Here is a 13,996-nt window from a genome sequence, read left to right on the forward strand (position 1 = left end):
GCCATTGCTCCATATTACCAACATCATACCTCCTTTATATCCAATAGTACTACATCTCTTCATCCTCGTGGGATATCCCACATACCGAGATAAAAACTTATACTTATGAAATCCATATTCCACTTCGTGGAACATCATTATCCTTTCCGCGGTCAAGCATCCTTACATGGGAATATTGGCCATCTCTGCATGGCACTTCTTCAACTGGGAAATGTAAAACACATCATGAACTCCTGACAGTCCTTTGGGTGACTCCAACTTGTAGGCCACTTCTCTCATGCGCTCCAAAACTCGGTATGGTCCTACAAATCTCGGGGCTAACTGTCCCTTAACTCCAAATTGTTTAACTCCTCGCAGAGGGGTCACACGAAGACATGCTCCGTCTCCAATTTCATAGACTACCTCCTTGGGTTTTTTGAGTCTACATAACTCTTCTACCTGGACTGAGCTACTTTCAGTCTATCAACTTAACATTCCCTTCCGACTTCTTGATCACATTTGGTCCAAACAACTGACGGTCTCCAACTTCATCCCACATACTCTTGGGGCATCACACATATCGAGACAAAACTCGTATTCATTTTGTCCGAAATCCGCTCAGTGGAGTATCCTTATCTTTTCCAGGGGTCAACGGTTCTTACAGGGTACTACCACCCTTAAAATGCACAAACCTTCCATAGACCATATTTCTCTTATCCTCAGAATGGCCAAAATTCTTCTTCATAGAGTAACAACTCATAAAATCCATATCTTTACCAACGGTGCTAACTTTATTGCTTCTCAAATCATTACAATCTCCTGTTTTTCCATTACATGCCTCAACTCAACAACTCAATTTAAAGGAAAATGTTCACACTACTACTACTATATTACTTATGTTACAAACTCAACTATTTTTCACAAGTCTCCTTCTCCTTCGGACAATCTCTGGCAAAGTGCCTTGCTTCATTACAACGGAAACATCTTACTTCTGGGAAGATTCGAGGTTTCCTTGTGATTATATAGCCTCCTTGGGTTCTTGGCTTCCTTTTTGGGCAACTGTGGAGGTAGTGCCCTAACTCCTTGCATCGGTAACAGATGATATGGCTCAGGTCCTTCCTGGAATCCAATCTACTTCTCTTTCTGGACTTTTCCATTCCAATCAGGGCTTCTATTTCCTGTGGGTCATACTCTACTTCCTCAGCCGGGAATTCTACTAGATCCCCATTCATACAATTCTGGGAGATGTGTCCTTCTTCTCCACATGAATAGCAAGTCTTGGTGTAGGGTTTAATTGGTTCCTCTTTGGGTGTGTCCTCCACCTCGTCCTTCATCGCAGGTTCTTCTAAAATTTCCATGAGAGCTCCTTTCATTGCTTCTTCCTTCTGTTGGATGGTTCTTTGTACCATGGGGTAAATGTGACACTGAGCAGGATAGTGGGTAGTCCCTTCACACAAGAAACAAGTGATTTTCCTAGTTGGGCATTCTTCAGCTGGGTGACTTCCTCCGCAATTTGGGCATTCATCCTTGTGTTCTTTATGGTTGTGTCCGATTTATCCACAAATCTTGCATGCACAAGGTTTCTTCATATCCTTTCCATAAGGCTTCAACTTCTGGGACATAAGGTGAGATCTTTGCAGAGTCAACTTTAATTCTCTCCAGGTGGTTACTCCTTGCCATCCATTGATGGTTTGGTACATCCTCCACCAAGTAGCAGCACCTCTTTCAAAGCACTAAAGAGCATGCTGGGTCATATCCTTTCCGACTATAGGGTTATTCTCCATGTGATCCTCCATGTTCTGAATCCATCGGTCTATCTCCAACTGACTCATCGGTCCAGAAAATATAAGCTCATCTTCATTCATCCGCTATAGGGTCCATGTGGGTTTGCGGTAAGATAAGAGAGAGGGAGAGGGATACACACAATACAAACAAAAGTTTTGAAAAGATAGATTTTATTTGTGGCCGTCGGTAAAAACATCAAACAAATGACAGCTCACAAACGTCGCATCTAACGTAGGTATATAACAGGGGTTTGGTCTTCTAAGGTCAATAAATCTTCAACGTCTCCAAACTCTTCAAGCCTTGTTCATGCCTCCAATGGCTTCTTCTGATCATGCTTGTCTTTCTCAAGTTCTTTTGCCAGATCAACTCTTATGACACGAAGTCTCTCGTGACGTCCTTTAATATTCTGGAGTTGCGTTCCAAACTTCTGGTTTCAACATCCTTCGCATGAACCATGGTCCTATTGTCCTTCAGTTCCTGACAAATCTCCGGTATCTCGAGGTTGTAGCTCCTTCAGCTTGGCTACTTTCAGCTTTTGGTTCCTGAGATCTTCATGAAATACTTCCTTGTCTAATACGACTTCCTGGAGCTCCACCTTAAACTTCTTGATGTACTACTCCAGATCTTGGTGATACACCAGCTAAGTTTAAAACTGCATCCTTTACTGATAGATGCTCCATCAGCCTTCTACCATCCAATCCTTCTGAGGGAATGCATGCTTAGCTCAGCTCGGTGACCACAGTATAAATGGTGATGACATCACGGATAACCGTGTTTCTGCCCTTATCATTGCCATGAGCTATCTTGCCAGTTGATATCTCCTGCCTTAGGGTTTCTTTGACAAAACTTCAAGTTCTCATGCTCCTTGTTTCAGTCTTTCTCCGATACACCTTGATCTCGGGTATTGACAACTTCCATAGTCTACCAAGTTCCATAAGGGTAGCATTCCTAGGTCATACAAATCTGGGGATTCTTCACAGCCTCCAATTCTCCTAGTCTTCAGAGTCTTCAACAGCTGTAGTTTCCATTATCATAATGTATGGTAAAATCCTCTTCATTCCGAATGGTCTTACTGGTCTGATATCCTGTACTTCTTGGAGTGGTCTCATCAGTCGAATCTTCGAGTGGTCAAAAGGGGAAAGGGGTATGGTCTCACTAAAGAGAATTTTTGAATAAGCTCAGAAGAGAAGAGAGGTAAAAGATCTTTTGAAAGGGAAAGTTGTAGGGAAAAATCTTTGCTATGGGCTTGCCAGTTTCTAGGGTCACGTCCTACAGTCAACATGTGCTCTGATACCATCTTGTAGCGACCCGACCCAAATGGATCAAGTCTCTGTGCTTATGTGTCATCCCTGGATCAGTATGCTGACACACACAGTACTCGAAGGATTTATAACAGAGGTAAATCACATGTATAAAGTAACGTAAATACTATTACCTCAATCCATATAGCGGAAGCAACAAGGTTGTGGATTCCCATCAACACCAACGGCAAAGTTGAGTGTAGAAATCGTAACCCTAACGTATCACTTACTCGTCGTAAGAAACCTGCAACATGAGACGTTGCAGCCCGAAACGGGTCAGTACATTGAATGTACTGGCAAATTCACACCATAGAGAGAATAATGAACAATGGCTATCACTATATGCATAAATGGCTGGTGGAAAAGCTCTATGGTTATAAGGTTTTTGCGTAAAGCCAATTTTTCCTTACTGCAAAGGAATAAGATTAATTACTATCATGGTGGTTGTGAAACATTGAGAATGGTTGACTGCATTCTCAATCCCAATTAAAAATACTCATTTAAAACCCAACAACATTAATTAGAATTGAGATTCACAAAGATATTCAAGTACTAGATACTCAAGTTGTCCATAACCGAGGACACGGCTCATCATGATTAGTTTGTACACTCTGCAGAGGTTTGCGCACTTTTCCCCACAAGACTCGATCGCCTCCGCTTGGTTTCTCGCACTACATGGTGTTTAAGAAACGGATGACCGAGACATAGTCTTTCAGAAGCGCTAGCACCTTACGATGGGTGGACCGGTACACCTACATCCCCTACATCTTCTAGTCCACCACTATAAGAGTTCGCACGACTTAGTCAACTATGCCAGAGCCCATAATGGCTTGTGGCTACACACGTAAGTTACTAGTATGAATTATCTTATGATCCCTTTGAGCCTGGGTGGCGGTCCATAAGAACCAAGATTTATCCCTCAACTACGAGGGGAGGTAAGGAACTACCATCTAGCTCTGCACTTGATTCACCTTCTATTTTGAGTAAGCTTGCGACACCTGAACCTGCTTCTGCTATTCGTTCTGATATGTCGCATGTTATTGATGATGCCACTTCTGCTATGCATGATACTTATGATGAAACTACTTCTATGCTTGATACTACTGTGCCACTTGATGAATTTCTTGATGACCAACTTGCTAGGGCTAGAGAGAATGAAAGTATTGAATCTGATAATACTGATGAAAGTGATGATGAAGAATCACTTGTTATTCCTAAGGGTTATGTTTTTGATCAAGAAGCTTCTTTAGCTATTTTAGCTTGCAAAGATAGATATGAACTCAAGAGGTTATTAGCTAAATGGAATAAGTAATCTCTAAATGCCAGAATGAAACTTAACCCTGCTTTTGCTACTTCACCTATCTGTGTTACTGATAAGGATTATGAATTCTCTGTTGATGCTGATATAATTAGTTTGGTTGAATCTGATCCTTTTCATGGTTATGAATCTGAAACTATTGTGGCACATCTTACTAAATTAAATGATATAGCCACCCTATTCACTAATGATGAGAGAACTTGCTACTTCTATATTCTTAAAATATTTCCGTTCTCATTAAAGGGTGATGCTAAGATATGGTTTAATTCTCTTGATCCTGGTTGTGTGCGTAGTCCCCAGGATATGATTTATTACTTCTCTGCTAAATATTTCCCTGCTCATCAAGCTGCTTTAAGGGATATATATAATTTTGTGCAAATTGAAGAAGAGAGTCTCCCACAAGATTTGGGGAGGCTTCTCAAGTTACTTAATGCTTTGCCTGATCATCCTCTTAAGAAAAATGAAATACTTGATATCTTTTACAATGGACTAACCGATGCCTCCAGAGATTACCTGGAGAGTTGTGTTGATTCTGTTTTCAGGGAAAGAACGCCGGATGAAGCTGAAATCCTATTGAATAATATGCTGACAAATGAAAATAATTGGACACTGTCGGATTTCGGGTTCCGCCAGACCCTTAAGGTTCGAACTCTGGGGTGCGCACAGAGATCTTTCCCCTACCGACTCGCGCTTCTATGGTTCGCAAGAAATCTAGGCTGGAAAGAAGAACACACAAAGGACACAAGGTTTATACTGGTTTGGGCCACCGATGCGGTTTAATACCCTACTCCAGTGTGTGGTGTGGTGGATTTCCTCAGGGGCTGATGAAGAACAATACAGGGGGAAGAACGGCCTCGCGAGAGATGTTCTTGAGCTGGTGCGGTGTGTTCTACTCGGTCTGGATCCCCCTCCCTCTATGGTGGCCAGTCCTACTTATAGAGGCCCTGGTCCTCTTCCCAAAATGTGAGCGGGAAGGGTGCCAACAATTGGCCATTTTGAAGGGGAACATCTAGTACAAGTTATCCTGACCAAAGGTGGTCTTCGGCTGCCAAAAGCACTGGTGATGACGCCTTCTTGAGCTCCACGGTGACCTCCATCCTGCCGCTCTACTGGTCTTGGTCACGTTGCACAGGAATGGTAACCTTTGCTAGATGCCTTGGACTATGCTTGTTCCCTTTGCACCGAAGGGGAAACAAGGACACTACACAGGCCGGTGCCCGCCTGGCGCCCGCCTGATCACGATCGTCATGGCTTGCGTCATGGGCTCCTTGCGAGGTGCCCCTGCCTTGATCTCTCCGCCTCCTCGCGAGCCTGCCTGATGAGGCTGCTCCTGAGCAAGCTTCCTGTCGTCCGCCCCGCAGGGCTTGGCCCCTCACGAGGGTCTTGAGTTTGAGCTGATGAAGCTGGGCCGCACTGGGCCCCCACTCGAGCCACGCCGCAGGTCGCAGGCAGGCAAGTCTGGGGACCACCGTTCCCAGAACAACGACAGTAGCCCCCGGGCCCGAGGCGCGCCCGGGCAGGGCCTAGCAGAGAAGCGAAGGGGCAAGCGCGAAGCGCCGCGAGCCCCAATAGCCTGCGGCCTTGGGCGCCGCGGGGCGACAGATTGGACGTGGGCGTATGCGCTTCCCCATGATGCCTCGGCAACCGCATGACTTGACAAGTCCCTGCATGCAGATAAATGGGTCATGATTACCTGCGATCATGGTGGTCGGCGGTTAGCCTTCTCCAGCTATAAGTACGGGACTGTGCGAGCCTCGTTTAGCGTATCCCTTCCTGCTACTCCTTTTCTTCTACTTGGCTACTCGCCATTCCCATGGCTCCGCCGAAGAGATTCTCGGCCGTGGAGAAAGGAAAAGCTCGTCCGGCAGGGCCAGACTCCCCACCGACCAAGCGCGGCCGGGGCCGCCCTCGCAAGCACCCCGCGGTCCCCGTAGTGGCTGCCCGTGGCCATGGAGGCGGTTCCCTGCGCGGTGGTGAGCGCCCGGTTGCCGATGGGAGGCACGCCGTGGCCACGAGGCCCCCCAGGCCGCGCTTTCGCTCAGCGGAGGTGCTGCCGAAGTTTGTCGTGTGGTCGGCGGACCCGACCAGCACCTGGCTCCATCTCCCCCGTTTCTTCATAGGTGAACTACCGGCCGGCGCTCGGGGTGGCCTCTGGCTTCAGGCAGATGGTTGCTGCAGCAGGGCCTCCCGGGCTTCGCTGGGGGTCTCCGCTTCTGGGAATGCGGTCCTGACCCGCGGCTGGCAAATGTCTACTTGTGCGCGTGGCGTGAACCGGCGGTGCACCCTGCACTTCAAATTCGATGACGACGCTGATGAAGCCATGTACCTAGGGTAGGGGCACGGGCTTGTCTAAAGAGCCCTACCCTGGGACATCCCTAGGAGAAGTCACCTTTCAATCGACTTGAAGGTATCCCACTCGACGGGTTCAAGACACTCGACCATGAAGCCATCACTCGACCATGAAGCCAACCACTCGACTGCCAGGAGACCTAAAGTCACTCCGCAGGCGAACGGTCGGCTATTAAGTAGTCTTTATGGTCATTATCACACTTTATTAGGGGCGTGACCAGTAACGCCCAACCTTAAATGTACCTTAAACCCTGCACTACTGAGGGCAGGAGGGGGCCGGCGAACTCTATATAAGCCACCCCCCTCCTCAGTATGGAGGGTTCGCACCTCTGTTATTCACGCGCCAGTAATCCAATCGACCGCCTCTGGGCACCGAGACGTAGGGCTATTACTTCCTCCGTGAAGGGCCTGAACTCGTACATCTTGGTGTGTTTACAACTTCCCAATAGCTGAGATCTAGCCTCTCCATACATACCCCCTTACATCACTATCAGAGCTAGAACCACGACAGTTGGCGCCCACCGTGGGGCAGGAATCTTAGCCCCTGATTGGAGAAGTTGCGATTTTTCCGATCCCTTTGATCATGGTTTCGTGCAGAGTTTTGGTGGAGGGCCGCGAGATCCGCCTCGGCGCGCTCACGTTCATCGCCGACGACTCCGCCTAGCTTCAGGAGCTGCCACTCGACATCGACGCGCTCCCCGTCCGCGGCGCGACGCATTTCTGCGCATGCGTTCGTGGCGTCCTCCTGCGGCAGCCATCGACCCAGTATCGGTCGGCCCCCGTATCGTCTCCCCGCTTTGTCTCCCACCAGCGCAAGCGCTCCGGTCGGTCGAGACTTCAGAGGTGGGTGAGGCATGCCGTGGCTCGCCAGTCGGCCGCCCCGCAAGTCACGGCAATCGAGCCCGACGAATCTCTCTGCGGCCTGTTCGACCTGTCGACTGGCTCCGCGGAAACCGCATCCGAGTGCGACAGCAGCGACCCAGCGGCTGAGATTCTGGCGGTCGATGGAACACACAGTCCTCCCGGTTTCCCTCGCGCTGATGGAGGCGCGGGCGGGGGTGACCCGTCGCATCCCCATGATGAGTACCTCCCCGAACCTCTCACGTCATTAAAGCGAGAGGAGCTTCGCCGCTGGAACATGGACGCACTCTGCACTCCTATCGTCGGAGAGACCCCCGAGGCCCGGGCCTTGGAGGACGTGTGCTTGGCTAATTTGGCCGAGCGCACTCGACTGGAGAATCTCCAGCGAGCACTCGACGAGCAAGCGCGTCAGCGGGCTCCCGAGTCTAGTCGACGCCAGCTCTTCCCGCCGACGCAGGTATACCGAACCCCAGTTCAGAATTTGGCCGCCGCGGCCCGTATAGCAGAATCGATTCAGCACTCCCAGTCGGAGGCGGGCAGGGGCTTGTTACAGATCAGAGCGTTGCTCCGGGCGGCGGGAAACCAGAATTCCGTTGTTTCTTAGTCACAGAATAGGATCCACAGTCGATCCGTTGCAACAGATACAGTCCAGTCGGCTCACAGCCCGAGGTCGCCCCCGAGGCGTGAGGGACATGGTGACCGGCATGATCAGTACAGGAGGAATGAGCAGTATGATCACCGATCTGATCGTGATTATCGACGTCGAGTGCCAACCCCTCCCCCGAGGAGTGGGTCATATGCGCCTCGACATCGAGATGACAAACGCCCTCATAGCGTTGGGCAGAGGATTCCAGTCGACCCCAGGGACCCAGGCTTTGACGCGAGATCTGTCCTCGTTAAAGGTTTGGTTGACAGGAACAGGGCTCATCGGGAAGGCCAGAACAGGGATGCGACTGCCAGCAGCAGAGTACGTGTTTCAGGGACAGAGTGTTTCAGTCGAGCAATCAGGGCCGCAGTGATTCCTCCCAACTTTCGGTTGGCGACTGGAGTGAGCAAGTTCACCGGTGAGTCTAAGCCTGACACTTGGCTCGAAGATTACCGAGTGGCTGTACAGATTGGCGGTGGCAATGATGAGGTGGCCATGAAGCATTTGCCTCTCCTGTTAGAGGGCTCGGCCAGAGCGTGGCTGAATCAGTTACCACCCAGCAACATCTACACTTGGGAGGATCTCTCTCGAGTGTTTGTCACAACCTTTGGGGGAACATGCAAGCGACCCGCAGGCCTTACAGAATTGCGGTCTTGCGTACAGAAGCCGAGTGAAACTCCGAGGGATTACATCCAGAGGTGGATCACTTTGCATCACACAGTTGAGAACGTACCGGATCACCAAGCAGTTTGTGCCTTTGAAGAAGGCGTCAAGAACAGAGAGTTGAACCTGAAGTTCGGTCGAACCGGAGAAATGTCCCTGAATCGGAGGATGGAGATTGCCACCAAATACGCTAACGGAGAAGATGAAGATCGACTCTGGAGTGGCAAGCAGAAAGCAATCGCCCAGGAAACCGGAGGCAATTCCAGTCGGAAGCAGAAGCGGAAGGCCAAGCCAGCCGCCCCTGGGGAGGCCCTGGCCGTAACCTAGGAAAATTTCAAGGGAAAACCCAAAGGCCCTTGGAAGCCCAAGAAAGTCAAGGATCAAGATGGAAATGATGTTTTGGATCTGCCATGTCACATCCACACCAAGAAAGATGAAGAGGGTAATTTTATTTACCCAAAGCATACCACTCGACAGTGCCGGCTCCTGATCCAGCAGTTTCAGGGCAAACAGCCCAAAGATAAGGAAAAAGAGTCGGACGGAGTTGAGGACAAAGAGGATAGCGACGATGGATACCCCCAAATCAATTCCACCCTGATGATTTTTGCTGATGTCGAAAGCAAGAGTCGACTGAAAGTCATCAACCGTGAGATGAATATGGTTGCTCCGGCAACACCCAGTTATCTGAAGTGGTCCTAGACTGCCATCACATTCGACTAGTCCGATCACCCTACACACATTGCCACCCCTAGGAGGCAAGCTTTGGTGGTCGACCTAGTTGTCGAAGGCACACGACTGACCAAAGTCCTGATGGATGGTGGCAGTTGCCTGAACATATTGTATACTGAAACATTGAAAGGGATGGGCATTCCGATGTCCAGGATCAGCGCCAGCAACATGAGCTTCCATGGAGTCATTCCTAGAAAGAAAGCCGAGTCACTCGGCCAGATTGCTCTCGACGTGGTTTTCGGTGATTCAAAGAATTACCGCAAGGAAAAGTTGACATTTGCGGTTGTGGACTTCCAAAGTGCTTATCATGCTATTCTGGGCCGGCCAGCTTATGCACGCTTCATGGCTCGACCGTGCTACGTGTATCTCAAGTTGAAGATGCCCGACCCCAGAGGTGTGATCACCGTTACCGGCAATCGAAAGAAAGTAGAGGAGTGTTTTCAGAAAGGATTGAAGATTGCTGACGCTCAGATGGCAGTTGTTGAGCTACAAGAGTACCAGAAGACTGCTGACCCGAGTGAATTGCTACGAGCCAAGAAGCCTGCTTTAGAATCTGCTTTTCAGTCGTCCGGTGAAACTAAGACAGCTCACATTCACCCGACCGACCCCGACGCTACTCCGACTCACATCTCAACGACGCTCGACTCCAAATAGGAAGAAGCGCTCATCCAGTTCCTCTGTGAGAACTGGGACGTCTTCGCATGGAAGCCTTCTGACATGCCTGGAGTTCCCAGGGGGCTGGCTGAGCACCGTCTACGAGTCGACCCGAAGTTCAAGCCCGTGAAAGAACATCTTCGACGGTCCACCGTCCAGAAGAGGAAAGCTATTGGCGAGGAGGTGGCTCGGCTCTTAGCAGCAGAGTTCATCCGAGAGATTTACCACTCCGAGTGGCTCGCCAATGTTGTCATGGTCCCCAAGAAGGACAAGTCATTTCGCATGTGCATTGACTTTAAACACATCAATCGGGCCTGCCCGAAAGATCATTTCCCTCTCCCCCGCATCGACCAGGTAGTGGAATCGACCGCGGGGTGTGAGCGTTTGTCTTTACTAGATGCTTATTCAGGGTACCATCAGATCCGTCTGTATGGACCCGACGAGATCAAAACGGCTTTCATCACCCCATTTGGGTGCTTCTGTTATGTCACCATGCCCTTCGGCCTCAAGAATGCTGGAGCCACGTTCATGAGGATGATTCAGAAGTGTTTGCTCACTCAGGTCAGTCGGAACGTAGAAGCATACATGGATGATATTGTGGTTAAGTCACGGAAAGGTTCCGACCTACTGACTGACCTTGCCGAAACCTTTGCTAACCTCAGGGGATACGATATCATGCTCAATCCATCAAAGTGCACATTCGGAGTTCCAGGTGGGAAGTTACTCGGCTTTCTCATTTCCGAACGAGGAATCGACACCAATCCCGAGAAAGTTGGCACCATACTCCGGATGAAGCGCCCTGTGCGCGTACCCGATGTCCAGAAGCTCACAGGTTGCTTGGCCGCTCTAAGTCGATTCATTTCTCGTCTCAGTGAAAAGGCATTGCCTCTTTACCAACTGATGAAGAAGTCTGACAAGTTCGAGTGGACTCCAGAAGCTGACGTAGCGTTTGCAGAGATCAAAGCTCTGCTCTCCACCCAGCCGGTGCTTGCTGCCCCAATCAGTAAAGAGCCTCTGCTACTGTACATTGCGGCCATGGGACAAGTTGTCAGTACAGTACTCACGGTCGAGCGGGAAGAAGAAGGAAGAGCCTTCAGAGTTCAGCGCCCGGTATATTATGTGTCTGAAGTTTGGACCCCTTCGAAGGAAAGATATCCCCATTACCAGAAGCTTGTATATGGGATCTACATGACCACGAAGAAGGTTGCACACTACTTCTCTGACCATTCCATTATAGTCGTCAGCGACGCTCCACTATCAGAGATTTTGCACAACAGAGATGCAACTGGTCGAGTGGCTAAGTGGGTGATTGAACTCCTTCCCCTAGATATCAAGTTTGAAGCAAAGAAGGCTATCAAGTCCCAAGCAATTGCAGATTTCGTCGCCGAGTGGATTGAACAGCAACTTCCGACTCAAGTTCACTCGGAGCACTAGACCATGTTCTTCGATGGATCTAAGATGCTGAATGGTTCCTGTACTGGGGTAGTATTGGTCTCCCCCCGAGGAGATAAGCTCAGATACGTTCTCCAGATTCACTTCTATTCCTCCAACAATGAAGCAGAATATGAAGCACTCTTGTACGGGTTGCGCATGGCCATTTCACATGGCGTCCGGCGCCTCATGGTCTACGGCGACTCAGATTTGGTGGTTAATCAGGTAATGAAGGAGTGGGACGTCAGAAGCCCAGCTATGACTGGCTATTGCAACGCAGTAAGAAAGCTAGAAAAGAAATTCGAGGGGTTAGAGCTTCATCACATCCCCCGACTGAAAAATCAAGCAGCAGATGATCTGGCAAAGATAGGCTCCAAGAGAGAAGCCATTCCCAGCAATGTGTTTTTGGAGCACATCCGCTCGCCATCGGTCCAGGAGGATCCCTTCGCAGAAGAAGCCCCGCAACCGAAAAGTGCCACAGATCCGACTGAAGTCGAAATTCCTGCTGTCGTCGACCTAGTCATGGAGGTCTTGGCTATCACTCCCGACTGGACGGTACCATACATCGCGTATATCTTGAGGAAAGAACTCCCGAAGGACGAGGAAGAGGCTCGACAGATCATCCGCCGATCCAAGGCCTTCACAGTCATAAAAGGACAGTTGTATAGGGAAAGTGCGACTGGAATCGGTCAGAAATGCATAACACCAGAAGAGGGTCAGATGATCCTTAATGATATCCACTCGGGGACCTGTGGTCACCATGCGTCCTCTCGGACCATTGTGGCTAAAGCATACCGAGCAGGATTTTACTGGCCAAGAGCAAATGAGATGGCAAAAGAAATTGTCGACAAGTGTGGAGGTTGCCAGTTCTACTCCAACGTGTCACACAAGCCTGCATCAGCCCTGAAGACCATTCCACTCGTCTGGCCCTTTGCTGTTTGGGGACTGGACATGGTCGGTCCATTGAGAACAGGCAGGAGCGGATTCACGCATGTGCTTGTGGCAGTCGACAAGTTCACCAAATGGATTGAAGCCAAGCCTATCAAAAATCTCGATGCTTGCACTGCTATCAGTTTCGTCAGAGGGCTAACGTTCAGATATGGGGTCCCGCATAGCATCATCACCGACAATGGGTCAAACTTTGATTCAGACAAGTTCAGAGCTTTTTGCGCCTCTCAAGGCACGCGAGTCAACTACGCGTCGGTCGCGCATCCTCAGTCGAATGGACAAGCTGAAAGAGCAAATGGTCTGATTCTCAAAGGATTGAAGCCTCGATTGATGCATGATCTCAAGCACGCAGCAGGCGCTTGGGTCGACGAACTTCCGTCAGTTTTGTGGGGGCTGAGGACCACCCCGAACCGGTCGACCGGAAGAACGCCATTTTTTCTGGTTTACGGAGCCGAAGCCGTCCTTCCGAGTGATCTACTTCACAACGCCCCCAGAGTCGAGCTTTATAATGAAGACGAAGCAGAGCAAGCCCGGCAAGACATAGTCGACCTCCTAGAAGAGGAGAGGGAAATGGCTATGATCAGGTCGACCATCTATCAGCAAGACTCGTGTCGATTCCATGCCAGAAATGTGAAGAGCCGAGCCTTCCAGGAAGGAGATTTGGTCCTCCGAGTGGATCAACAGAAAACACACAAACTTGCTCCTACCTGGGAAGGCCCCTTCATCATCACCAGAGTCCCCCACAATGGAGCATATCACCTCTACAATGTTGATCACCAGATCGACGAGCCACGAGCTTGGAATGCGGAACTGCTCCGCCCCTTTTACACTTGAGTTCTCCCTTGGGCGAGATGTAATAGAAAAAAATTTGCAGTTCATTTTTTACCAAAGACAAGAGCGTCCCAATAATTGTTGTCACCCTTGTTTGCATACGAAATCCCCCAGTGGGTGACTTAGCTGCGAATCCGTTTCGCCTAAGTTTGAAAAATCCTACCGAGTGGAGAGCAATCCTCCCACTCGGGGGCTTAGCTGCAGTCCAGTACTCGCCTAAGTTCTCCCACTTAGAGACTTAGCTGCAGTCAGACACTCGCCTAAGTTTGAAAAAATCCTACCGAGTGGAGAGCAATCCTCCCACCCGGGGGCTTAGATGCAGTCCGGTACTCGCCTAAGTTCTCCCACTTAGAGACTTAGTTGCAGTCAGGCACTCGCCTAAATTTGAAAAAATCCTACCGAGTGGAGAGCAATCCTCCCACTTGGGGGCTTAGCTGCAGTCCGGTACTCGCCTAAGTTCTCCCACTTAGAGACTTAGCTGCAGTCAGGCACTCGCCTGAG

This window comes from Triticum dicoccoides, chromosome 1A, assembly GCF_002162155.2.
Source record: "Triticum dicoccoides isolate Atlit2015 ecotype Zavitan chromosome 1A, WEW_v2.0, whole genome shotgun sequence".
Lineage (NCBI taxonomy): Eukaryota > Viridiplantae > Streptophyta > Magnoliopsida > Poales > Poaceae > Triticum > Triticum dicoccoides.